Source organism: Callithrix jacchus, chromosome 3, assembly GCF_049354715.1.
Source record: "Callithrix jacchus isolate 240 chromosome 3, calJac240_pri, whole genome shotgun sequence".
Taxonomy (NCBI): Eukaryota; Metazoa; Chordata; class Mammalia; order Primates; family Cebidae; genus Callithrix; species Callithrix jacchus.
Genome location: NC_133504.1, coordinates 73,105,739 through 73,133,545, shown reverse-complemented (window position 1 = coordinate 73,133,545; position 27,807 = coordinate 73,105,739). Strand labels below are relative to the sequence as shown.

Genomic DNA, 27,807 nt, shown 5'->3' with positions numbered 1-27,807 from the left:
TTAGGTTTTATTTTAATATTCTTTTATAACAAAGTTTATTATATGGAGTACCTAGCACAGAACTGTAATATGTACAAATGCTCATTTTTGCTAATAAAGTTGTGAGTTTTAATACTGTGAATATTTCACTGTTTCTTACTGCCTCTGATAAAACCCAATAAAAATTCAAGAACTGTTGGTAAAATAATATGATCATCATATATGAACGTCAACCTATACCAAAAAAGCCATATAGAAAGCTCCCTATTTACCAAAAAAACTCACTTCAGAAAAAGTCATTGGAAAGCTACTTGTACAAAACTTTATATTTTCGGTGAAAATAACTAACTTTATAAACATAATTGGACATCACTGCCATCATTGGGATAAATGCTGATGGCAGAAAGATGAAGAAAAAAAGAAGATAAACATTCAGTTTGTAAAACAAGTTTGCTAAATATAACAGATGTAAAAGAAGAATGCTGAGACAATAGAGGGGTGCATTCTCAGGTTAGTTAAAAAAACAAGCTGATGATGTAGCCCTATAAAGAATCTACTTCTTCCAAAGCATTTAGAAAATATTCTATATTTATAACAAAAACTGACAGAAAACCATGATGTTGTAATACAAGTACATTAGGGAAGGAGTTCATAATTATGGTAAACAAGATTTTAAATTTATTGTGAGAATCTAATGTGTGTGGAAATACAGTTTTAATTAGACCCAAATATAAGAGAATTAGAAAGAAACATCTTCAAAGATTCTAGGATCTGTGATCTCCACTGCTGCACCAAAATTCACATTGTTATGATTTTACTTTCATTGCTATCCTTGTGATTATATTTGTCAATCATAACTAATGTCAAATTTTAACTTACAAATATAATGAAGATGAATGGAGAAGAAAAGGGGCATGTAGCAGATTTTAATTAAGGCAATTAACCAAGCATTAGAAGGAGGGGAAAAATGAAAAATATTAAGGAGGAATATCTGTGCATTGTAGAAGATTGTGTGGAAAAAAAGATGTACTCATAAGATACCTTTATATTTGTTATTTATTAATATCAATAATCTCTTCAATTTCAAGATTTACGAAGTTTTTCCATTGTTGCATCTCACCTTGTTCTCTCTGTAACTTAATAAAGTAGTTAATTTACCATTAAAAAAATTCAAACTCAGATTCAAAATAATGTGATAAAGTCTTTTACCAAGTAAATGATGAAGCCAAGTCTCAGATCTGGACGTGTGTTTCCGAGTCTAGCGGTTTTCTCACTATCTCATCACAGCCTTTATTCTTGTGAATGTTAAGTGCTCAGAGTAATACAAGAATTTTATGAACCCCTAATTTCAATAAGTCCATTGGCTTTCCTTCTATACCAATATTCTTTTACACATTTATAGTACTCGATTATTTTTTGCACTTAATATTCCAATATCTCCTTGGTTTACAATAAAAGTTCAAGTCCCATTCCATTGATAACTATATTTTCTCCATGTCTTGATCTCTTAAAATATCATGTGCCGGCCGGGCGCGGTGGCTCAAGCCTGTAATCCCAGAACTTCGGGAGGCCGAGGCGGGTGGATCACGAGGTCAGGAGATCGAGACCATCCTGGTCAACATGGTGAAACCCCGTCTCTACTAAAAAATATACAAAAAATTAGCTGGGCATGGTGGCGCGTGCCTGTAATCCCAGCTACTCAGGAGGCTGAGGCAGGAGAATTGCCTGAACCCAGGAGGCAGAGGTTGCCGTGAGCCGAGATCGTGCCATTGCACTCCAGCCTGGGTAACAAGTGTGAAACTCCGTCTCAAAAACAACAACAACAACAACAACAAAAAACCATGTGCAAACCCAAACTGATTTTAGGAGCATTATTGTCTAATTTCTGGAATTATTGAATTTATTGATTATTGTCTGATCAGAAATGTTGAGAATGAAATATTTTGACTGCTATTTGGTCTTCTGATTAATTTGCCAGCATCATAGAAAATGACTCTGTGCTTATTGAGGATAAGAAATTGTTTCGATTTCTCTCCTTGGTATGTAGCTCCATATCTGGCACAGAATAGACACTCAATAATTGTTGTGTGAGTGGATGTATAAATGAGTGACAAATGTCAGAAGACTATAATCATATTAATTTGTAATTATAGCTAAAGCATTAGTGATAGTCTACTTAGAATCATATTAGTCTTTTCTATGATGACAATCTCTAGGTATTAAAAACAAACAAAAGTCCTGGGTGAATGGTGAAGTGCTAAGGAACCCAGAATCTGGATCTCATTTTCTGACATCTTCACTGGATAAAATAAGTTTAAACAAGAGTTCTTCCCTCCCTGTCTCACTGGGCCTTTGGCTTCCTAATTTAAGGTGAATGACTATTTATGTGATACGAATCTTCTCACAAACGTACACTTTTATTGCCAAGACAATGATTAATTTAAGGGAAAATTTTAAATTGGAATATATGCTTTTGATCTTAATAACGAAAATAAACTACATAACCGTGTAACATTCTTATCAAAAAAGCGAAACTATCTTAAACTAGTTATGATCACTAAAATAAATCTTAAACTATCATGTTTTGAAAATTATGATCAATATTTTCTGAATCAGATTTTATACAGTGAATCTTTCTTCCTACACGCCTACTGCCAAGCAGTTTTTGTTATGGCCAAGGGTACAGAAATCTACATGAATATTTTGAATATTTAAGTTACAATAAACATACCAAAAAAAAAAAAAAAAGACTTTTCTAGGTGTAATGTATTGATTTTCCCCTAAAAGAAAATCAGTGAGAAACTCCTTGAGAGTCTGTATAATTTGAAACATCTTCACCCTCCTGGTTTATATCTTTAATTCAAGATATGTGTGGGTATAGCAAAGCCTGAAAGAATATGCTGCCTAAATCCTCACCCTGCAGTCCTAAAGTCCTGGTAAATTTTGAGTTAGCTTTCTTTATCTCCCTAATGGCCATTTTTTTTTTTTAAAGAGGAAAAAACTCTGCCCTGCAATTTATTTTTCCTTCATTCTCCTTTTCTTGCACCCTGGTTCCCATTTTTTTAATGTTTTCCTGCACAATTAGAACTTAATGAAAACAAAAAAGGACTCAAGACAGAAAACCTGAGCAGTGTCTACTTTCCGTCTCCATAGACTGCGGAACGGGATGCACGGGGAAATTAATGTTGGTTAACTCATGTGATCACAGCTTTTGGGAAGCTGTAGCTGGAAAACAAATCACTTCCACTAAATGAAATGTGAGAAGATTCCACCCAGAGACAAAAATGCAACCATTAGAATGGCAAGGAGCACAAGGGTGTCTGGGGTGAAGCCTGTCTGGAATCCTTAATGTATCTGAAAAGCCCCTGTGCTGTTCAGCAGCCTGAGTCTGGATAATGTGGAAGAAGGATTAAAACCTGCATTTGAAGCTCTCAGAAATCACCGTCTGGATGTGACATTGTTTAAAACATTTTCATTCCACTATGTAGTTTTAAAAGAGCTGACAAACAACAAGTAGCAAATCATAAATGAGAGTTACAAGCAGGGCACAATTTAGAGTCACACTATTCTGATAAGAATTTACACAGAAAAAAAAAACCCAGTTCATCAAAATTCAGATGGATGAATACATGCATTAACATGAGCTCTTAAAGACAATATTCTTCTGATTTTTCAATTAGCTCTTTCACTCAGAATTAAACCTATTGTGAGAATAAACATCATACTCCTAGAACTCCATTCACATTATGATGCATGAATGATCAATCCAACAGAAAGACATGGTAACTTTGCATTTTATTAAAGAGCAAAAGTTGTTGCTTGTTTAATCTAAACTGTTATTTAACTAAAGGGAATTAGCAATTTTCTTCAAGTCTCCCTACTGAGAACCAGAAAACACAACAATAAAAGTTAAGAAATAGCAAAATTTGTATTATCTCCCAAATCGCTGAAAAACTGCCACACGCTACTTACAGGTTTAGTCCTTATTAAAGGTGGGAAGAACTCTTGAGACATCCAACAGCCAGAAAGTGGACAGGAGCAGTGACAGCACCCCTCAGTAAGACAGTTGCTGCAGTGAAGGTGACTGGACAGGAAGTGTGAGTTAGAGAAGTCTTTGCGACCCTGCCATTATCACTGCACTCTAGTCACCTCTGAAGAAGGACTCATGGAGACTTCCATTATGACCTGAGATATTTATACAATGCTGTTCTGGACTAGAGGTCAGCAAGTATTTTCTGTTCAGACCCAAGTAATAAATGTTTTAGGCTTTTCAACTCATATGATCTCTATCATGGTGGTCCATCTCTGCTACAGACAATACAGAAATGAATGATGTAATCCCAGAACTTTGGGAGGCCGAGGCAGGTGGATCACAAGGTCAAGAGATCGAGACCATCCTGGTCAACATGGTGAAACCCTGTCTCTACTAAAAATACAAGAAAATTAGCTGGACATGGTGGCACGTGCCTGTAATCCCAGCTACTCAGGAGGCTGAGGCAGGAGAATTGCCTGAACCCAGGAGGCGGAGGTTGCAGTGAGCCGAGATCGCGCCATTGCACTCCAGCCTGCGTAACAAGAGCGAAACTCCGTCTCAAAAAAAAAAAAAAAAAGAAATGAATGAACGTGGTTGTCTTCCAACAACATTTTCTTTAGAAAAGTAGGTGGCAGAACAGATTTGGCCCAGTTTGACAATGCCTGTTCTAGACTGTTCTGTCTGGAAGGAGTTTCATAGTGCTACTGATGAAGATTCTCAGACTTTCCTCTATGTAACATAAAGAACAAAACAAGGGACGTCTACAGAAACAAATACTTGTGCTAAAGACAGCATGGATGAATACAGAGATCGAATCAGAGAGACAGAGAGCTATAACACCTAAGTCATTTCTAAATTATTGAGCAAGGAATATGAATATTTGGTAATAATTAGTAAGGTCTTTAAAGCAAGAAGCCACCATCTTAGGCCACATGTAACAAAAAATTAGGATGCACAGAGTACTCTTTATACTATCCCTTACCTATCCCCTCAATGTCACTGATTGAAGTTTATTATCAGTTTAGATACAGAAGGATTAAGAGGCAGAATGGGACATTCTCCAACATTCATCGTTTATTGTCTATAACGTATAATGAAATATAAGTCTTACTAGAGAGTTTCTATTTAGTTATTCTGATTTTGCTATTTTTTTTTAAAAAAATGCTGAGTTTTAGAAGTCCTTTGTATGTTGTTAAACACACCTATGAATAAGGCGTATCTTACCCACCTAATACAGGCAAGATTTCAAAGCACCAAATTGCCTGAAGGTAACAAGTATATTTTAAATTTTTCATTAATGTTTCACCTTCCTCCTCATATAGCTCATATTCATGACACACCTCTGTAACTACTTCTATGGAAACATCCTTGCTAATCCCTCTTTCTTATGTACTCACTCAGGAAAACCCTACAGTAATTCAATCCAATCATTTGCTTACTCTACAACTGCACATATTAAATAGCAGGACATGACTAGAGCAACCTTTGCATTTCAGTTTTAATTCCTTGAAATTTAAGACCAAAATCTCAAATAAGCCCTTAAATTTGTGAAACACGTTGCCCACCTAGTGACCTCACTCTCTTACTCTCCAAAACAACAATTTTTTTCTATGTTCACCTAAAATTATCCAGCATGTATTCTACCTTCACTAACAAGTGGTAACCTTACTATATACATAAAAAAAGGCAACCATCTGACATCTGCTTTATCTTTTCACAACAACTCCACCCTACCTAGGTCAGTACCTGTCAGTAGCCTAATTTATCCTCTCTCCTGTTTCCTTATTCTATCTCAATCAACACCACCAATCCTCTTCTAGTTTTTCAAGAACTTTGATCCTTCAATTTTCTCATTATACAGCATCATCATTTTTTCTTTCTTTTGTGTCTTTTCCATTATTACATAAACCTGCCTTATTATCACCCAACCTAACCCTCCCTATAACCTATTAAGATACAATTTCCCACAGCAAAACTCATCAAAATGTTGTCTACAACATCCTCCCCTTCTATCAACATCTAGCCCAATGTCTAATCCTTAGTGAATATGTGTTAACTATTTATCAAGTAAATAATAAATAATACCCCTCCTTTAGGTTTCACAGCATAATATAGTATCTCATACATATCTTTTTCAGTATTTATTATTACCTATTATTAGAGATTCCTTTCTGAGGCATGAGCTCATAGAGACGCAAGTGGTATATGCTTCATCTTTGTGTTCTAGAACCTAGCCCAAGACTGGACACATTTTGGGCTATTGATACATGCTAAAGGAAGGAGAGAAGGAATATGGAAAGGAAGGGAAGAAAGGGCTTATAATATATTGCTATTAGGTAAAATATGCACTACAAATGTTTTTTCACTATATAAAGTATGAGAGAAATACAGCTAGAAAAAAATAGGGAGTGACTATTCTCAAACTTCTTCCTGGTCCAGTGTGATGATGATATGTAAATGATTAGTAGAAAACTGATAGATTAGGAAATCATATCAAAACCCAACAATATAGAAATCTATATACAAGGTTGAACCCAAAGCTTAGGAAATACCTAGAAGGAGATAGTCCTGTGGATAAATACAAACTTAAAAGTGATATTTAAGTATGCAAACTGCCTTTAAAAAAATCTCTGTGCATAGATTAATTCTTCTCTGTTTCTCGTATAATGCATGGATTACCAAAGAAGCAATTGCAATTTAGCAAAAAAACCCCAGGAATTAGGCATAATACAAGCACGAAAACTTACCAATCCACACTATCTTGTCATGGAAGCAATTTGATAGGTTTAATCATGCAGTATTATTTTCTAAAAGTGACCACGATAATTTAAATAATATTTTTGGTGGGTGTTACATAGTTGTTCTTTCTATATGATTGCACTTACAATTAAGTATTCTCTCCCATCCTGCTTTGATTCTTCTCTCTCCTCCTCCATTTTTCTAACAGATCAATATGGTGGAGTTAAGCAGAGTTTTGAGTTGCCATTTTATGGTTACGCCAAGGTCCATTACATACCTTATCTGACAAGTACCTGCTGAAACTCAAAAGAACCATGACTTTCCAGGCTTTTGCCTCCCACAGGATGGCTTTCCTTGAAAGTATTTCTAGGCTATATAAAGAAGACCAGGGAAAAGAGAAAAGGGAGAGGGAAACAGTTCCAGCTAAGCTAATGGAACTTTCACTCAACCTAGCGTCTGTGACTATAAACAGGGGCTTTAGCAAGCCTACCTATGTTGGAATCCTGGCTCTTGAATTTTTATATGACCCTGGTCAAGTTATTGAATTTCTTTTTGTCTCTATTTTCTCATCAGTAAAATAGGAATAATAATGATGTCTATTTTGTAGACATGTTATTAGGATTAAATGATTGGATATTACCAACTGCTTAGGACAGTACCTAACAAGTAGTAGGCATCACTTCAGTGTTTGTGAAATGTAGCAGTTATTTCTAAGCAGCACAAAGTGGTAGATATTAGAAATATCATCCCTGTTAGGTATCAAGTGGACAAGAAAATAAGTGGCTCATATAAGATTCTGCCCAGATTAGGATCATTTATGAATAATAATAAATCCCCAGATCCTACAGTAATATCTGTTTGGTGTTCAATAGATGTTTGTTGCTCTAAAGCAAGTAAATGGTGCTAATAAAAAAAGTAAATGGGAAGAAGATCCAAGGTGACCCTTTCGGAGCAGCTCAGGATAGCAGCTCAGGATTGCAGCTCTTAGTGAAAGCGAAGAGGGTGAGTGGATGCCACATTTCCAGATGGATCTTTTTTACCCACAGACCAGGAGATTCCCAGGCGGAGGAGCCCTACAGGTTGCCAGCATGGATGTTTTGTCCAGCACAGCTGTTTCAGCCGGCGCCCAAGCATGGCGGCTCTCTGTACAAAATACACTGGTCTGGTTGCCCTTTTAAGCTGGCAATTGGAGCTCTGAGAAGGCAGATTCGCCCATTCATCTGATTAAACAGGTCTGAAATGGAGCCAGGCCAGGAGATTCCTGGGCAGCGCAGTTGTTTCAGCTGGCTCAGTGGGTCGCTGCATGCAAATTCACACAGATCCTGGCGCCCTTTCAGCAGGCAACTGGAACACCTGGGAGACAGTCAACCGTTCAACTTAAAAAAAAAGGGCTCTGAGACAGAGAGCCAGGTGATCAGGCTTGGCGGGTCCCACTTCCACAAAAACAAACAAACAAAAAAACAGCAATTGGAAACGCTCAGGGTTGAGAGTTTCACGGCAAGCACAGCTGAACCCAGGATGGTGCAGCTCTGTGGTGGAGGGGCGTCCGCCATTACTGAGGCACTCCACCCCTAGGGAGGTAGTCCGCCATTGCTGAGGTAGCCTGCCGTTGCCGAGGCAACCCAACATAACAGAGAGAGTCCACCATTACAGAGGTGGGCCACAATTGCCGAGGCAGTTCTAACCATACCCATATAAACAGGACTGCAGGGAAGTTCACACGGCAGCAGGACACAGTGCACAGCAGCTCAGCAAAGCCTCTGCAGGCAGACAGTGTCTAGGCTGCCACCTTGCTGGGCAGGACAGCTCTGAAAAAAAAGAGGCAGCAGCATAGCAGATACTCATAAATAAAGCCCTAACTCCCCAGGACAGAGCGCCTGGAAAAAGAAAAGGGGGCTTTATGAGTTCTGCTGTAGCAGACTTAAACATACCTGCCTAGGAGCTCTGAATGAACAACAGAGCTCACAGCTCAGCACTTGAGCTCCTATAAAGAACAGACTGTCTCCTCAAGCAGCTCCCTGACCTGCATATATCCAAAGAGTCACCTCACAAAGGACTGATCAGACTGACATTTGGTGGGCATCATTCTGGGACAAAGATAGCAGAAGAAGAAACTGGTAGTTACCCTTACTACTAGATCATTGGCAGCTGCTGCAGGTGATCCCCAGGCAAGCAGAGTCCGGAGTGGACCTCAGCAGTCATACAACAGAGGGGCCAGACTGTTAGAGAGAAAACGAAGACACAGAAATAACTTCATCATCAACAATCTGGATGTCCACTCAGAGACCCAATCTGAAAATCAGCAACTACACATAAGACAGGTGGATAAATCCACAAACATGGGAAGAAACCAGCACAAAAAGGAGGAAAACACCCAAAATCAGAACACCTCTCCCCCTACAAGGGATCACAACTCCTCACCAGCAAGGGAACAAAGCTGGATGGAGAATGAGTGTCGTGAAATGACAGAATCAGACTTCAAATGGTGGGTAATGAGAAACTTTTGTGAGCTAAAAGAACATGTTCTAACTCAATGCAAAGAAACTAAGAACCTTGAAAAAAGACTTGACGAAATGATAACAAGAATGGACAACGTAGAGAGGAATATGAGTGAATTGATGGAGCAGAAAAATGCAACACGAGAACTTCAAGAAGCATGTACAGGCTTCAACAGCCAAATTGACCAAGCAGAAGAAAGGATATGAGAGGTCAAAGATCAACTCAATGAAATAAAACGAGAAGGCAAGATTAGAGAAAAAAGCGCAAAAAGGAATGAACAAAGTCTCCAACAAATGTTGGACTATGTGAAGAGACCTAATCTACCTTTGACAGATGTACCAGAATGTGACGAAGAGAATGAATCCAAGCTGGAAAATACTCTTCAGGATATTATCCGGGAAAACTTCCCCAACCTAGCAAGGCAGGCCAATATTCAAGTCCAGGAAATACAGAGAACACCACAAAGATATTCCTCAAGAAGAGCAACCCTAAGGCACATAATTGTCAGATTCACCAGGGAGAAAACGCTAAGGGCAGCCAGAGAGAAAGGTCAGGTTACCCACAAATGGAAGCCCCTCAGAACTCACAGCAGATCTCTCAGCAGAAACCCTACAAGCCAGAAGAGAGTGAGGGCCAATATTCAACATCCTTAAAGAAAAGAACTTTCAACCCAGAATTTTATATCCAGCCAAACTAAGCTTCATAAGTTCAGGAAATATAAAATCCTTTGCGAACAAGCAAGTGCTCAGAGATTTTGTCACCACCAGGCCTGCTTTACAAGAGCTCCTGAAAGAGGCACTACACATAGAAAAGAACAACCAATACTAGCCACTCCAAAAACATACCAAATGGTAAAGAGCATCAACAAAATGAAGAATCGGCATCAACTAATGGGCAAAACAGCAGGCTAGCATCAAAATGGCAGTATCAAATTTACACATAACAATACTAACCCTAAATCTAAATGGGCTAAATGCACCAATCAAAAGACACAGACTGGCAACTTGGATAAAAAGCCAAAACCCATCCATGTGCTGTATCCAGGAAACCCATCTCACCTGCAAGGATACACAAAGGCTCAAAATAAAGGGATGGAGGAAGATTTACCAAGCAAATGGAGAGCAAAAAAGCAGGAGTTGCAATTCTCATCTCTGATAAAATAGACTTTAAAGCAACAAAGATCAAAAGAGACAAAGAAGGACATTACATAATGGTAAAAGGATCGATAAACAAGAAGAGCACCCAGATACATAAGGCAAGTTCGTAATGACTTACAAAGAGACTTAGACTCCCACACAATAATACTGGGAGACTTTAACACTCCACTGTCAATATTAGACAGATCAACCAGACAGAAAATTAATAAGTATATCCAAGACTTGAACTCAGACCTGGAACAAGCAAACCTGATAGACATTTACAGAACTCTCCACCCCAAATCCACAGAATATACATTCTTCTCATAACACCTACTCTAAAACTGACCACATAATTAGAAGTAAATCACTCCTCAGCAAATACAAAACAATGGAAATCATAACAAACAGTCTCTTAGACCACAGTGCAATCAACTTAGAACTCAGAATTCAGAAAGTAACTCAGAACCGCACAGCTTTATGGAAACTGAACAACTGGCTCTTGAATGTTGACTGGATAAACAATGAAATGAAGGCAGAAATAAAGAAGTTCTTAGAAACCAATGAGAATGAAGACACAACACACCAGAATCTCTGGGACACATTTAAAGCAGTCTCCAGAGGAAAATATATAGCAATAAGTGCCCACATGAGAAGAGTGGAGAGATCCAAAATTGACACCCTATCGTCAAAATTGAAAGAGCTAGAGGAGCAAGATCAAAAAATTCAAAACCTAGCAAAAGACAAGAAAGAACTAACATCAGAGCAGAACTGAAGGAGATAGAGACACAAAAATCTCTTCAAAAATGAATAAATCCAGGGGCTGGTTTTCTGAAAAGATCAACAACATAGACAGACCACTAGCCAGATTGATAAAAAAGAAAAGAGAGGATAATCAAATAGATGCAATAAAAAACGATAAAAAGGAAATCAACACAGATTCCACAGAAATTCAAACCATCATCAGAGAATATTACAAACAACTCTATGCACATAAACCAGTAAACCTGGAAGAAATGGATAAATTCATGGACATTTGCATCCTTCCAAGCCTAAACCAGGAAGAAGTCGAAACCATGAATAGACCAATAACAAGATCTGACATTGAGGCAGCAATCAAGAGCCTACCACAAAAAAAAAAGCCAAGGTCCAGATGGGTTCACAGCCGAATTCTACCAGACGCACAAAGATGAACTGTTACCATTCCTTCTGAAACTATTCTAAATAATCAAAACACAGGGAATCCTTCCCAAATCATTTTATGAGACCAACATCATCCTGATATCAAAACATGGCAGAGACTCAATAAGAAAAGAAAACTTCGGGCCAATATCCATGATGAACATAGATGCAAAAATCTTCAATAAAATACTGGCAAACCAATTGCGACTGCACATCAAAAAGCTTATCCACCATGATCAAGTAGGATTCATCCCGGGGATGCAAGGCTGGTTCAACATACGGAAGTCAACAAACATAATTCACCACATAAACAGAACCAAAAACAAAAGCCACATGATTATCTCAACTGATGCAGAGAAGGCCTTTGACAAAATTCAACAACCTTTATGCTAAAAACCCTCAATAAACTCGGTATTGATGAAACATATCTCAAAATAATAAAAGCTATTTATGACAAACCAACAGCCAATACCATACTGAATGGGCAAAAACTGGAAGCAATCCCTTTGAAATCTGGCACTAAACAAGGATACCCTCTCTCACCTCTCCTATTCAATATAGTACTGGAAGTTCTAGCCAGAGCAATCAGGCAAGAAAAAGAAATAAAGGGTATTCAAATAGGAAAGGAGGAAGCCAAATTGTCTCTATTTGCAGACGACATGATAGTATATCTATAAGACCCCATCATCTCAGCCCAAAATCTCCTGAAACTGATAAGCAACTTCAGCAAAGTCTCAGGATACAAAATCAATGTGTAAAAATTACAAGCATTCCTATACACCAATAACAGACTTAAAGAGAGCCAAATCAAGAACGAACTGCCATTCACAATTGCTACAAAGAGAAAAAAATCCTAGGAATACAACTAACAAGGAACGTAAAAGACCTCTTCAAGGAGAACTACAAACCACTGCTCAATGAAATAAGAGAGAACACAAACAGATGGAGAAACACTCCGAGTTCATGGTTAGGGAGAATCAATATTGTGAAAATGGCCATACTGCCCAAAATAATTTACAGATTCAATGTTATCTCCATCAAGCTACCAATGACCTTCTTCACAGAACTGGAAAAAACCACCTTAAACTTCATCTGGAACCAAAAGAGAGCCCGCATAACCAAATCAATTTTAAGCAAAAAGAACACAGTGGGAGGCATCACACTACCAGACTTCATTATATACTACAAGGCTACAGTAATCAAAACAGAATGGTACTGGTACTGGTACTAAAACAGAGATATAGACCAGAATGGAGGCATTGGAGGCAACACAACATGTCTACAAACATACAATCTTGGATAAACCTGACAAAAACAAGCAATGGGGAAAGGATTCCTTGTTTAATAAATGGTGTTGGGAAAACTGGCTAGCTATGTGCAGAATGCAGAAACTGGACCCCTTCCTGACAACTTACACTAAAATCAACTCCAGATGGATTAAAGACGTAAACATAAGACCTAACACCATAAAAACCCTAAAAGAAAATCTAGGCAAAAACATTCAGGACATAGGCATGGGCAAGGACTTCATGACCAAAACACAAAAAGCATTGGCAACAAAAGCCAAAATAGACAAATGGGATCTAATCAAACTCCACAGCTTCTGCACGGCAAAAGAAAGTCATTAGAGTGAATCGGCAACCAACAGAATGGGAAAAAATTTTTGCAGTTTACCCATCTGACCAAGGGCTGATATTCAGAATCTACAAAGAACTAAAACAGATTTACAAGAAAAAAACAAACAAGCCTATTCAAAAGTGGACAAAGGATATAAACAGACATTTTACAAAAGAAGACATATATGAAACATATATATGTTTCATAAGCCAACCAACATATGAAAAAATGCTCATCGTCACTGGTCATTAGAGAAATGCAAATCAAAATTACATTGAGATACCATCTCACGCTGGTTAGAATGGTGATCATTAAAAAATCTGGAGACAACAGATGCTGGAGAGGATGTGGAGAAAAAGGAACATTTTTACACTGTTGGTGGGAGTGTAAATTAGTCCAACCATTGTGGAAGACGGTGTGGCGATTCCTCAAGGCCTTAGAAATAGAAATTCCATTTGACCCAGCAATCCCATTACCGGGTATATATCCAAAGGACTATAAATTGTTCTACTATAAGGACACATGCACACGAATGTTCATTGCAGCACTGTTTACAATAGCAAAGGCCTGGAATTAACCTAAATGCCCATCGTTGATAGACTGGACAGGGAAAATGTGGCAAATATACACCATGGAATATTATGCAGCAATCGAAAACAATGAGTTCATGTCGTTTGTAGGGACATGAATGAACCTGGAGAACATCATTCTCAGCAAACTGACACGAGAACAGAAAATGAAATACCGCATGTTCTCACTCATAGGCGGGTGTTGAACAGTGAGAAGTGTAGATCCCACTACACACTGGGATCTGTTGGGAGGAATAGGGAGGGACAGCGGGGGATGGGGAGTTGGGGAGAGATAGCATGGGGAGAAATTCCAGATATAGGTGAAGGGGAGGAAGGCAGCAAATTACACTGCCACATGTGTACCTATGCAACTATCTTGCATGTTCTTCACATGTACCCCAAAACCTAAAATGCAATAAAATAAATAAATAAAATTATTACTTTTTAAAAAAGTAAACAAAAAATAAAAGTGGATATTTTTTGAATGAATGAGCATGATCCTAGGCCTTCAATTAGGACTAGGCTGCCACTGTCTAGCCAGAGGCCAGAATTACAATCATTTGGATAAAATAATTGAAGTGGGATTCCATCTAAGAGAAAAGTCTTATAGATAAGACGTTAGGACTAGGTAATTGGAACTTGTGGTAGGTGCTTGTGTCTCAAGGGATTCCTGCCAAACCACATAGGCCCAGGACAAGGAACAGATGAGATCAAAGCTGGAAGCCAGTCACAACAAAATGAAGTCTGAATGAGTTGTGGTTGGTAGCAGACATAAAATAGTACAGTCTCAGCATTTGCAGGGGCCAAAAAGGTTATCAAAGAGTATGTTTTTTATTGTTTCTAAAATCATATCTACATATCCAAAAATGTGGATGTGCCTTTTTGATTCTGTTCTCTCCACAGAGGGAAACAATGCCCTCCCAATGTAATAGAATTTATTTTTGGATAATTTTAATCAGTAGATTGTTCTTTAATATGCTAAACCCTAACTCCATATATTTCATTAACTCATTTTCCTAGGTCTGCTCTCTAGAGCTTCATAATATAGCAAATAACTTCTGTGCAATTATTTTTCACGTATTTGAAACCACAAATATAGCTACCTTATTTCCTAAGAATCTTCTTGCCTCTAGAGAAATTATTTCTAGATTCTTTCATAGTTCTTCATGTAACATGGCTTTTTTGCAGCCCCTCTACATTTCCTATCACTGTCTTCTGGATAGTTGGTAATGTCCTTCGCAAAATGTGGAGTCCAGAACTGAAACTATTAAAAAGGATAAAACTAAGCAGTAGTGCCAAAAACATCAAGGGTTATTACCTCCATATACATGGATCATCTATATGTATTAACAAAAACTATTTGCATTAGATCAAGGCCAACACAATTTTTCATAAATGGCCAGATAGTAGATGTTTTTTGCTTTTTGGTCCACAAATTCATCTTGCAATATGCAATACTGTTGTAGCACGAGGGCAGCCTTAGTCATGTTGTGAATGAGTAAGGACAGCTATGTTTCAATACCATGTCATTTACCAACACAGACAGTGGGATTCAATTTGTTAACTCCTGTATAAGAGTACATATATTCTTTCAGTCAACTAAAGTTTCTAGGCTTTCTTGATATCATGTTTCTAAGCTATAAACCTCCAATGTTTACTTGAAAAGGACTATGTCTACCCTTATTAAAAGTTTATGATTAGATTTAGCCTGTACAACTAATGTGCTATATTTTTTATTTTATTAGTTGTTATACATAAAAGCGCCTCTTCTCTACATCATGCCATCTACATATTGGTAAGTATATTCTTTCTTAATTCTAATTCAAAGTATTGACACAAATATCGAATGGGACAGGGCCAAGAAAAAAAAACCTTTTGCATCCAAACTCCAAGTTCACAGAAATCCATTAATAGGCACCCTTTGGATGGCCTTTACGTAGTATGAATTAATCTTACCACTTAGCCTATATTTTCACAACATTCATAATAATGAGAAACTGTCAAATATCTCAATGAAGGGCAAAAGCAGTATTTATATCACTTTTCTAATACTGTGTATTATTACCTGAACAAAAATATCTAAACTGAAATGTTTCTGTGAAACCTTGTATGAAGTTTCTCAGTTTTCCCTCTCCACTTAAGATAAAACAAGTGCAATGCCTGAACTTTTAAGAAGTTAAATTGCAGCTCATACAATGAAGAGGTTTCTAAAAGGTATGTGCAATAGGAATGGATTGTGTCTTCAGGAAGTGTGGATTCCAGTCAGTGAATCTATTTAGAAGATGAATGACAAAATTTAAGAATGTAAGAGAAATTCTTGTATTAAATAAGGCTGTACCTATCTCTGAGAATCTGTGAATCAAAAAGTTTGTTCCAGTAAATAATCATCAAGGGCTTTGCAGAGAAACAGCCGCTTGTCTTCCCGCTGATATCGTTTAGCTGGAAGGGAGGTAAAATACACAGCAAATAGCTATAGCACATACCTCACTTTCATTATCAACCCCTTGTCGTCTGCAGCTTCTGAGATTGTACTGGCAATGGCTCCAAAAGACAGGATATAGAACGAGACTGAATTTCAGACAGCCCGAAAGTCATGAAATATTTATTTCTACACAGGAAAAGCGGAATGGAAATGATTCTTATTAGAAATCTAGTCTTTTAAATTATGCCCGTAGCCTAAATAGGATCAGCCCACAAGGGACTCCAGATACCCCTCTCTCTACTTTGTTTAGTGTAGTTTCCTAGTCATAATTTGTATCAAGAATATTGCACCACTTGAATTAATGGCACTATTGCCTACATTGAGGTAATAGGGTGGACTGAGGCAAAACCTTCATTAAACTTTAAAAGGTTGGCTTATGATTATGTATAAGAATTGAACTTAGATAATTACTTCTCCACGCCATTTTCATCAAAATCCATTCATTGGATGATAATTGCTTTTTCTAAATGCAAATGAAACACAAAAACACAATCATTATTTAAACCTTGAAATTATGATAACATTCAAAGGCAATATAGTAACTTGATTAAAATGCAATCATGAATATAGCTTTATCAGAATTTCTAAATAAAAAATCACTGCTTGATTGCTAAATGTTTTTGAATTTATGTGGTGTGCCAGATGTTTGGCAGCATATGCTTGATCACATTATTTATATTATCCATGAAAAATCAGGTATACATTTCCTGACAAGTAGAATTCCATTTATTTTTTTTCTTTAGTACTTCTTTCTCCTCCCACCAGAAGCCTTTACATCAAAGCCCTTCAGTGTTGCCACAGGTCAGAGAAGTCCTAACCGTAAAGTTCATTCACAGAGTTTAGGGCTATGAAACTTGTTATAATAACAATCATGGAGTGTGGAACAAGGGAGAAACCAAAGTAGACTAAGGACACAGGATAGCTTCTCTCCTGATTTTGCCATATTGTAATTACCAATAAATCACAATTCCTTTTGAGAAAGACAAACTGCATTTTGCAAGGATTTTTTTTATCCTGTCTATTCAGAACAATATAATTCTACTTTGAGAAAACTGTTTTTTCCTATCTGTAATCATGTGGTCAGGTGGAGGCTTCCAGACACAGTTCCACTCTTACTTCCATCTGACTACTCAGCTGGAACAATCAAAGGACTGCACACTCTTACCATAGTAATTGTATAGAACATGGGTAAATCATCCAGGTTTTGCCAATTGAATTTATCCCAGGAGTTTTTGAATTAAATCTAGTTCTTCAAAATCAGACTGGAGGTTAGAACTGGAAGCCATGAATTATACTGAATAGAGAAGGGTATCAGTTAAGATGCTCTTGGCTGCAGTTCAAAGAAAATAGCAACAACAAAACACACAGATAGGAGAGAATCTAATTTCTAGAGTTGCCACACTATTATTTCACATGTCCAGTTTTGAAATAAAAATTATGTGACATGCAAAGAAATAAATAGTAAAAATAAATGTCAACAGAAACTGTACCTGATGAAACCAAGATTGGACCTACTAAACAAATATTTTAAATCAGCTATTTGAAACATGGTTAGTAAGTTAAAGAAAGCCACCTGTGACTAACTAAAAGAAAATATAAGAACAATGTCTTACCAAATTGAGATATCAACAAATAAAAACTGTAAATAAAAACAAATAAATAAATGCTTTTGGTATTATAGATTTTGCATGTATATTAATCAGGGACATATGTCTGCAGTTTTCTTATTGTCTTTTTTATTATTATTTTCATCTCTTTTCTTATATCTATTTCAATTTTCTATTTTATCTTGAGTTTTGGTAGTTCGCATGTTTCCAGGATATCATTTCATCTAGGTTATCGAATACAAATGTATTCGATATATATTGTATATTCATTGTATATATATTGTATATACAATATTCATTGTATTCCCTTTATAATCCTTTTATTGATAAAAAAAAATCCCACAGAGTAAAATTCAGGACTAGAAGGCTTCACTGATGATTCTACTAAACATTTAAAGAAAAATTAATACCAAATCCTTCACAAACTCATCCAAAAAACTAGAAGAGAAGGGAACATTTCCCAACTCAAACTATGAGGTCAGTATTACTCTGATATAAAAACTAATAACATCAACATTACAAGAAAGAAAACTACAGACTTATCCTTCTTATGAATATAGATGCAAAATCCATGATAAAATATTAACAATCTGAATCCAGCAACATACAAAGGATTATCCACCATAGTCCAGTGGTATTTATCCTAGGAATCCAAGAATTATTTAAAATATAAAAATATATTAATATAGTATACTACATTAATATAGTAAATCACATTAATATAATAAAACACAAAAGCCAATTATCTCAATAAACACAGAAGAAAAGCATTAGAAAATAATCAACACCCTTTCATAAAAAGAGAATACTCAAAAAACTTGAAATAGGAAGCTCAACTCAATGAAGAATATTTATTAAAAGACCACAATTAACATCCTACTTAGTGGCAAAAGACTGAAAGCTTTTTCCCTAAAATCAGGCACAATACAAGGATGTTTGCTCTCATGACTTCTAGTGAACCTTTTTGGAGGGTCTTTCCAGTACAAATAGGCATAAAAAGAAGAAATGAAAGGTATCAAGATTGGAAAGGAAGATGTAAAATTAACTCTATTTATAGATGATCTGAGACACAAAAAAATCTTAGGGAATCCACGGTAATAATAAAAACTGTTAGAGCCAATAAATTAATTTAGATAATAGATTGTCTAAATAAAATTAATGAAAATCAATTTTATTTATACAGTACAATGAATAATCCAAAGATAAAATTCTTAAAACATATTTACAGTAGCATCTAAAATAATAAATATATTTGGGAATAATTTAACAAAAGTATTGGAAAACTTGTGCACTGAAAACTAAAATAATCATTGTAAGAAATTAAAGAAGACCAAAATAAATGGAAATGCTTTCCATCATTATGAATTAGAAGAATTAATATCATTAAGATAGCTATATTAACAAAATTTTTCTAGATTTGATGCAATCGCAATCAAAATCCCAGATAAGTTTGTTAGAGAAGTTGATGAGCTGATCCTAAAATTTAGATGAAAATGCAAGAATAGCCCAATTGATCTCAAAAACAGAGAACAAAATTTGAGAAATCGCGTTTTCCCAAATTACTACAATTTCCAAACTTACCACAAAGATATAAAAATTAGGTACTGGCATAAGGACAGATAAATAGATAAATAAAAGAGAATTGAGAGTTCAAGGTAGTCTCTTACCTTTATTGATAAGTCATTTCAGACAAAGGTACAAAGAAATCAAATGGGAAAAGAATAATCTTTCAACAAATGGTGCTGGAACAACTGGATATCCACAAAATAAAGAATAAAATTGGATCCATACCTAACAGCATACATAAAAATTAACTCAAAATGGATTACAAACATAAATATAAAATGTAAACCTGTACCACTTGCAGAAAAAATAGCTATAAGTCTTGGTAACCTTAAATTAGGCCATGATTTCTTAGATATAACACCAAAAACACAAATAATAAAAGAAAAAATAGACAAATTGGGTTTTATCAAAATTGAAAGCATTTGTACTTCAAGGAACATTATAAAGAAGGTCAGATATAATCTATAGAATAGGGGAAAATATTTGCAGACCATCTTTCTTATAAAGGACTAGTCTCCATACTATGTAATATCTCCTGCAACTCAATAACAAAAGTAGCCCAATAAAACGGGGACAGAGGATGAGAACAAACATTTCTCTAAAGAGACATGCAGTAACTAACAAGCACATGAAAAAATCTCAACATTATTAGCCACAGGAAAATGCAGATCAAAACCACAATAAAGTATCACTTCAAACTCACTAGGATAGCTAGAATAAAATGGATGGAAAGGAACAGATACCGATGAGAATATGAAGAAATTAGAAGCTTCATACATTACTGATGGGAATGTAAAACAGTGAAGTGGACTGAAAAATACTCTGGTAGTTCTTCAAAAAATTAAACATAAAGTTACTATATGATCTAGCAATTTGACTCCTTGTCATACACCCCTCAAAATGAAATCATATGTTCACTCAGACACGTGTGTACACAAATTTTCATAGCAATGTTATTTATCACTGCCAAAAAGTAGAAACAACTGAAAAGGAACAACAACAACAAATACACTCTAATAAACTGATGAATAAAAGTATGGATAATAGATAAACAAAAGTGATACATCCATACACTAGAACTATTACTTAGCCATAAAATGCAGTATTGCTGCATGGTGCAACATGAATGAACATGGAAACATTATGTTAAGTTAAATAAACCAGGCATACACAAAAAAATATATGACTTCATTTGTATGAAACTTCATAGTAGGCAAATCCATAGACACATAAATAGATTAGTAATTTTCAGGGGTTGAGAAAAGCAGTGGGGGGATGGAAAATGACTTCTAATGTATAAAAGTTTTCTTTGGGGGATAATGAAATGTCCTGAAATTAGATAATGGCAATGGTTGTGCAATTTTGTGAATATACTACAAAGCACTGAAGTGTACACTTTATGAGGGTGAATTTTATGATATGTGAATTTTATCTCAGTAAAAAAAGGAAAACAGTAATATAGAAAAGGCCAAAGTCACAGTAGCCTAGTGGCACAATCTAAGGCCCCCCTTTGTTGTCAAATGTATGACTTTGATTTCTGTTGTCAGGGCTAGAGTTAGCATCTCCAGAGTCATACAGATTTTCAAGCAAATCTGGAGGAAAGTGGCATGCATACTGGTGAAGTTACAAACAAGAGTCCACTATACCTTGAAAGGCTAAAGAGTACATACAGCTAGATACAGAATAGGATACAGAGTGGTTGGGGAATCTGAGACTTAGACTGGGTTGCATTCTTTTTGTGGTTTAGTTATCAGTGCCCATAAAGTCTCCCTTTTTCCACTTAAGCCATTGGGTTGGATTTCTGTCATTTGCAAGTGAAAATCTGGAATAATACCTGTATTTAAAGAAAAACAGCACTCAAAATGGCTTAAACTAGTGTAACACTAAAAATAGGAGTATATTGTATAGTGATGAGTGAAAGTGAAGATACCAGAGTGTTGTATTTCAATAGCATTGGCCAAAAAGTTATTAATGGATAATTTAAGCTCAAATTCTAATACTATGATTCTGAAGCTAGAGAAAAAATCCTGATAGCATCAAAGCTCAAAATGTTCAGGAAGAATATTATTGTGAATTATCAAGCCTGGTTGTTATGAGCAACCTGTGCTTGACTAATCTCCGTGTTTTAAAGCAGTGAACAAGCTTTTATAGTATTGCTACTGAATGATTTTCTAGGCCACAGAATATAGTAGTCCAAACTGGTTTTTTTCTCCTTCCATATATAAACATGGCTTATAATCAGCTTTTTGAGAAACAAAAATTTATTTTCCACTGACTGTTGCTTTCTTTACTAAATAGCCCAAATTAGTACAATTTTAATTTTTTTTCAGATAATTTTGCTAATAATAAAATTAGCCTAATAAAATTGTGCTAGGAATTTTCATTGCATCTCCTCAAGCAATATACATACTTACGGGTCCATGGTTATCTAATTCATTATTCATCTTTTAGTGCCTATTAAAATGTGTTTGGGGAATGAAATTAAACTATTTTCTTATAGAATAATTTATTTTTATGCTACATAGGTAATATTAATTTTAAAGGATAAAATAATTGGATTGAATTGTATACCTCTGGCCTCTAAAGGAAATCCAAAATGTCTTAAATTGGTCTGATTAATCTTGCAGTAATAAATGAAATATTAATATATAGATATATAACAACTTCCAACCTGTAAAGAAAAAAACAAGTAAAATGCAAGAGGTGAATGAATTATCTTATTAACAAATAAAAATGCACATGATACACAATTACTGACTTAACTCTAAATGATACCAAAAATAAGTACTCCCTGATAAATAATCACTGTCGCTCATGCTTGTAATCCTGGCACTTTGTGAGGCTGAGGTGGGTGGATCGGGAAGTCAGGAGTTCAAGACCAGCCTGGCCAAGATGGTGAAATCCCGTCTCTCCTAAAAATGCAAAAATTAGCTGGGAGTGGTGGCACACACCTGCAGTCCCACCTACATTCTCAGATACACACACAACAGACGCAGATATGCAGATGATAAAATTTTAGTGAGTATGGAAATTCTTTTTGGTTGTTTCACGTTTTTAAAAAACATTTGCTTTGTTTTTTGTTTTGAGACAGAGTCTTGCTCTGTTGCCCAGGTTGGAGTGCAGTAGCGCAATCTTGGCTTATTGCAACCTCTGCTTCCTGGTTTCAAGTGATTCTTCTTCCTCAGCCTCCTGAGTAGCTGGGATTACAGATGCCACCACCACACCAGGCTAATTTTTGTATTTTTAGTAGAGATGAGGTTTCACCATGTTGGCCAGGCTTGTCTCAAACTCCTGACCTCAAGTGATCCTCCTGCCTTTTCCTCCCCAAGTTCTGAGATTACAGGCATAAGCCACTGCACCCAGCTGGAAATTCTTTAAAATAGTATTGTTATCCAAAAATATCTGGATAAACTGGAAGTCTATATCTATTTTCACAAGAAGATACATATGTGAGTGTTTGAGAGAAAAACAGAGACAGAGAGAAAGTTAGAGGAAAAGAGAAGAGAAATAGAAGCATTTCCGGATGTAAGGTTTTCACCCTGAGCTCTATGGGATGAAAAGTATAAGACTGGTTGGCAGAAGGGAATTCCTAACAATACCTATCTGTTAATAGTTGGTAGACTAAAAATACAAAAAAAAAAAAACCTTTATTTTTTGTAAGCAGAATAAACTCCAATTTGAAGCAAATGCATTAATTTCTTAAAATGAAACAAAACAAAACCCTGAATCCTGTTTCCAAAAGTAAGGATGCACAGAAAATATAATAAATTTCTCTCAATACATGTAACATGCTTATTATATGCCACATAAAATATGTTACTGGTATCTTGGGAGTTCTTTCCCTATTTAGTGGGACATACTGAATCTGTGCACATTGACTGATTCATACTGATTATTTAGCCTTTGGCCAATTTTGTGGAATCAATAAATTGATAAAACAGTCTTCTAGTCAGTTGGAGTCAGTGTTTAACATGCAATTTAGAGTATTCCTATATAGTGTGGGTTTTTTTATTTTATTTTGTTTTGGTCTAGAAATGGGTTTAGTTGATTTATTTCTTGTATTTTGGCCCCATGATAAGCCTGCTCACTCAAGGATCTTCAACAGCAGAAATAGATATGTCTGCAGCATAGAAAGTGTTGTCTTCCGTATTGTTAGGAAGACAGCTGAGTGCCAATGTGGCCTCTGCCCAAGCCTACTGGATGAAACAGCCCCATTTCTTGGCTGCTCTCACTGAACAGGATTCTTAATACCTACGGGCTACTTTGACTCCTGAATTATGGAAGTGTCTCTGAGAAACAGAGTGTCTTTGCAGAGCTGTTTCAAGTGAATTATTTGTTTCTCATTTCTTGTGACCTTTGCACTACTTGTTGGCTATTTGAGTGGTAACCTGAAATGAAACACCATGGATGTCAGTCAGAATTAATATTCTTGCCAGTCTTCAAATCCATTCCAGCATTTTGTGGTCTAACTCAGCTCATTTGCTATTCCACAAAGTTAATAAAATTGGTTAAAATCTTTTCGTACTCCCACTGCATGTGTCAGAATGAAATTCAAGTAAACAATCACAAGCTACATTAAGGATAATAACTATATAAGTCTAAATATATTTTGATGGAACAAATGACACAAGTATAAGACATATAGGGAAAAGAAAAAAAGATCTATATATAAAAAGTCTTTAGTATGCTAGATGCATCTATTAGTGAAAAACAATTCTGTAGCCTTAATATCAATGACACGAACTGATGAACAACAAAAGATATGTCACCATTGTCTTGATTATGCCCCTGTAATTTAGTAAGCATGAAAATATTCATAGAAACCCCTAGATTACCAGCTACTTACTATGGCTGATGACACTGCTTTGCGTTCTCAAACAACGTACCCATATCCTCAGGGTGCCAAAGTAAACCACAAAACAAATCTAAAGTATCCTCCTGAAGCATCAATTTTAATAAAATATTTGGTAACAAGTTACTATACATTAAATTTTCTATAACATCAAACATTTCCTCATCAAAATCAGCATAGGTATATGTAGGGTAGAAGATGAAATTTATTTGAATTTTACAAATCAAAAAAAGTCAAGGAAATGCTAGACATTCAGAAAGTAGTTTCCTCTTCCACAATATTCACTCTTTCCCTTATGACATGAAAAATATATCAATTAAAATATTTGACAATCATTAATACCTGATTTTAAAAGTCACCATTATGAAGGTAAATAGTAAATACTTTTAATACTAATTAGAGAGACCAGAGAAGAATATATCTAGTAGTCTATATTTACATTTAGTAAAATATACATTAGAAGCTGTCCGTGCCCCCACCCAGGTGCCCTTTACTTAGGCAGTCACCATCCTGCCCTTCTCCTGTAGTATTGGCTGCTAATAGCTCACAGCTGCCTCCTAGTGTGGAAAATTGCTTTCAGCCAATGAAAGCCATGTTACTTGGAATGTCACAACAGCCCCCAGACAATGGTTGACAGATAAGGAAGAACTTTCAGATTCCAGGACTGTTCCTGGGTCAGCCCCAAAGCTAAAGGCTGAAGCAAGACTCCAGCTGAGACCAAATTGATGCTTAACGTTTTCCACATGAAAATGGAAGCCACAGCATGCTTCCATTGCTCTTTTTCTCCCAAGAGGGCTCTCCCAATAAATAACTTGCACCAGAATGGCCAAGCAGGCTCTGCTTCAAGAGAACCAGGTATAGGCATCATATTTATATCTGTCTCTATACCTGATCTCCCACTAATTTTGTGAAATGCTTAAAATCTCTGTAGTTTTGTCCTACCCATACCATGCTTTATGACTTTTTATCTGTCTCTGTTGTCTTTGACTTGACTTTTTCTTTCTCTTTGAATTGATTTGGGTGAGACATTATTTTTGTGAGCCTGGAAGAGAACTTTAGAGATAACTGCAGGCAAATGAATGTCTCAGCATATGGAAACCCAACCCATTTCAATGTTTTATCATCCTTAAAATTAGCACATTTGTCTTTATGTCCAATTGAAATGTGTCCTTCTTCCCTTCAAGCCTATTTTTTGTTTATGAGATCTACTTATTTGAGAACATAAAGAATAACTCCCTAGAAAGTCCCTCATAAAAATTTACACATTAGATTTGTGTCTAGATCATTTTGCCAAAAGCCAGTTCTTCAGATGCCAATAAACCAGGCAATCCTGCAAATTACCAAATTTGCCAAGTTTGCTTGTTTCTTTAGTTTTAATTGGCTAGTTCTCATTTGGTTTTCAAAAGAGGCCTTTGGGCTCAGACAAATAAAATATATTTTATAGCATTTTTATGTGAGTATAATACAAAGTAGTCAACTAAAATATAAATGCTTATTAAAAAACAAGCAAATTCTGTAAATTGTCTGTTGGCTAAATGCATGTATCTATTAGATACCTGGGCTATAAAGTCTCAATTTCTTCTGTATTTTTTACTATTTAGAACTAATGTCCATCCATCCATAATTATCTAAACTTTCTAATGTCAGAAACGTTGGGATATGATCTGTCTTCAAATAGGTTTAAGTTTTTGTTATTTTTATTACTTAAAAGAATACAAATTGTTTCCAACTTTATTTTCATACTGCTTGTATGTAATTCCTTCAGAAATCCAAAGCAAAGATTTTGTTTTCTTCTTTAAGAATGTTCTTTTTCAAGTTGGGAATCTCACTCTTGCCCACTGATCCTGGGAATAATTACTACCAACTATACTAAAATCAGCTTGGGAACATTTATTAAAAGACTTAAAAAATAATCTTACCCTTGGATCCTTAATCCAATTTCTAGTAATTTTCTTAAATAATCATACATGAGGACACAGACTTGCTGAGTTATTACTATAGCATTTTTATAATAATTTAAATTTTAAAAACCCCTGAAGTTCTAGTTTCAGAAATTGATGTTTCAGTATTCACAACATGCTATCAATAATTTAATCTTTTTGCCCCAGATTCTGTTCTTCATCTTGATTTTTTTAAATGATATTTCCTAGGACAATATTCCTGTGCATTGACTCAAATTCTTTCAGATGCCCTGTACTGAAGAATTCTGTGGTCAGAAAGCAAAGGGACGTTGATTAGTTTAAAGTAATTAGGACCTATCTATAGCACTTTGAGCAAAAACAATCTGACCCAAATCATAGGTTGAGAGTAAATGTAAATTAGTGATTAAAAGAAAAGTTTTCATAAAAGTGAAGAATGTTTTCTAGGGTCGGAAACTAAAGATGTCTCTTTGCAATGATATAAACTTGTGATCCATGTAGCCATTAGAAGTCAGATTGTTAAAACCTGTTTAATTCTATGAGGAAATACTCAAGATTAAATGTTACATTAAAGGAAAGCTGAGGAAATAGCCAAGTATGAGCCTTTTAGGGAGAATAAGTTTTGACCTGTGCAGAATAAAGAGTTATATGAGTCCAGGCATAATAAAGGAGAGAAAATATTTATAAATAAGACTGGAGAGACAGGCAGAGACCAGATCATGAAGACTCTCATAGACCATAGTATTCATTTTAGTCTTTGTCCCAAGTTCAGTGAAAGGCATCATAGAGTTTCTAACAAGAACTGTGTATGATATAATAAATAACTTTTAAAAAACAATGTGACAGATGTGTGGAGAATGGATTAGAGAGGGGAAAGTATAGAAACAAGAATTAACAATTTTTTTTTTTGAAAAACCGGGAACCTCATATCTATTTAGCTATATGTTAATCCCATTTCCAATGATCTTACCATCACCTTACTACCTATGTTCTGCCGTTAAGCACTCCACCATGTACACATCAGTTTTGCTGAGAGCAGGAACCATATCTACACATATTTTGCATTTCTTTCTATACCTAATATACCCTAGACATTGCATGTTTTTGAAATCTGCCTGTGTGTGAGTGTGTCAAGACGAAGTTTAAGACTTTGGAAAAGATCTTAAGACTTTGGAAATTTGGAAATTTCCGTGTTATTGAAACTGTGTACAATCCACTTAAATTTTTTTCTATTGGCAAATAATACATTAAATAACAAAGTGATCTCATCTTATCAAACAGGTACTTTGGATCTAAAACTATGATTAAATAGCTTTTAAAAACTTACTGAGCCCAAAATATATTTGTGATGACACCATCATGAATAGTTTTTTTAATAGCATTTATATAAATATTGACAACTTTCATTGTTATACCTGATGTTTTTCTGTAGTTAACAAATTTTTATAGGCAAATACAACATAAAAAGACTAAAAAGATTTTTAAAAGGAACATTTTCTATTGGATCTCATAATATTTAGATTGTTTTGCTGATATCTCAGCATACATGCAATAAATGTTTATATCTTTTATATGTATATTTGGGGAAAAGTTTTTTCTAAGCAAAAGGCATCAGGAACTTAATATC

General features: G+C 35.6%; 1 long non-coding RNA gene across 2 annotated transcripts in view; it reads left to right on the top strand.

Moving 5' to 3' along the window:
• Positions 1–27,807, top strand: part of LOC118152207 (uncharacterized) — a 177,952-nt gene that overhangs the window by 141,310 nt on the left and 8,835 nt on the right. For both annotated transcript variants that reach the window (XR_013533397.1, XR_004740661.3), the window contains one exon: positions 15,500–15,549. This is a non-coding gene — a long non-coding RNA (uncharacterized LOC118152207). The remainder of the gene's footprint in view (positions 1–15,499; positions 15,550–27,807) is intronic.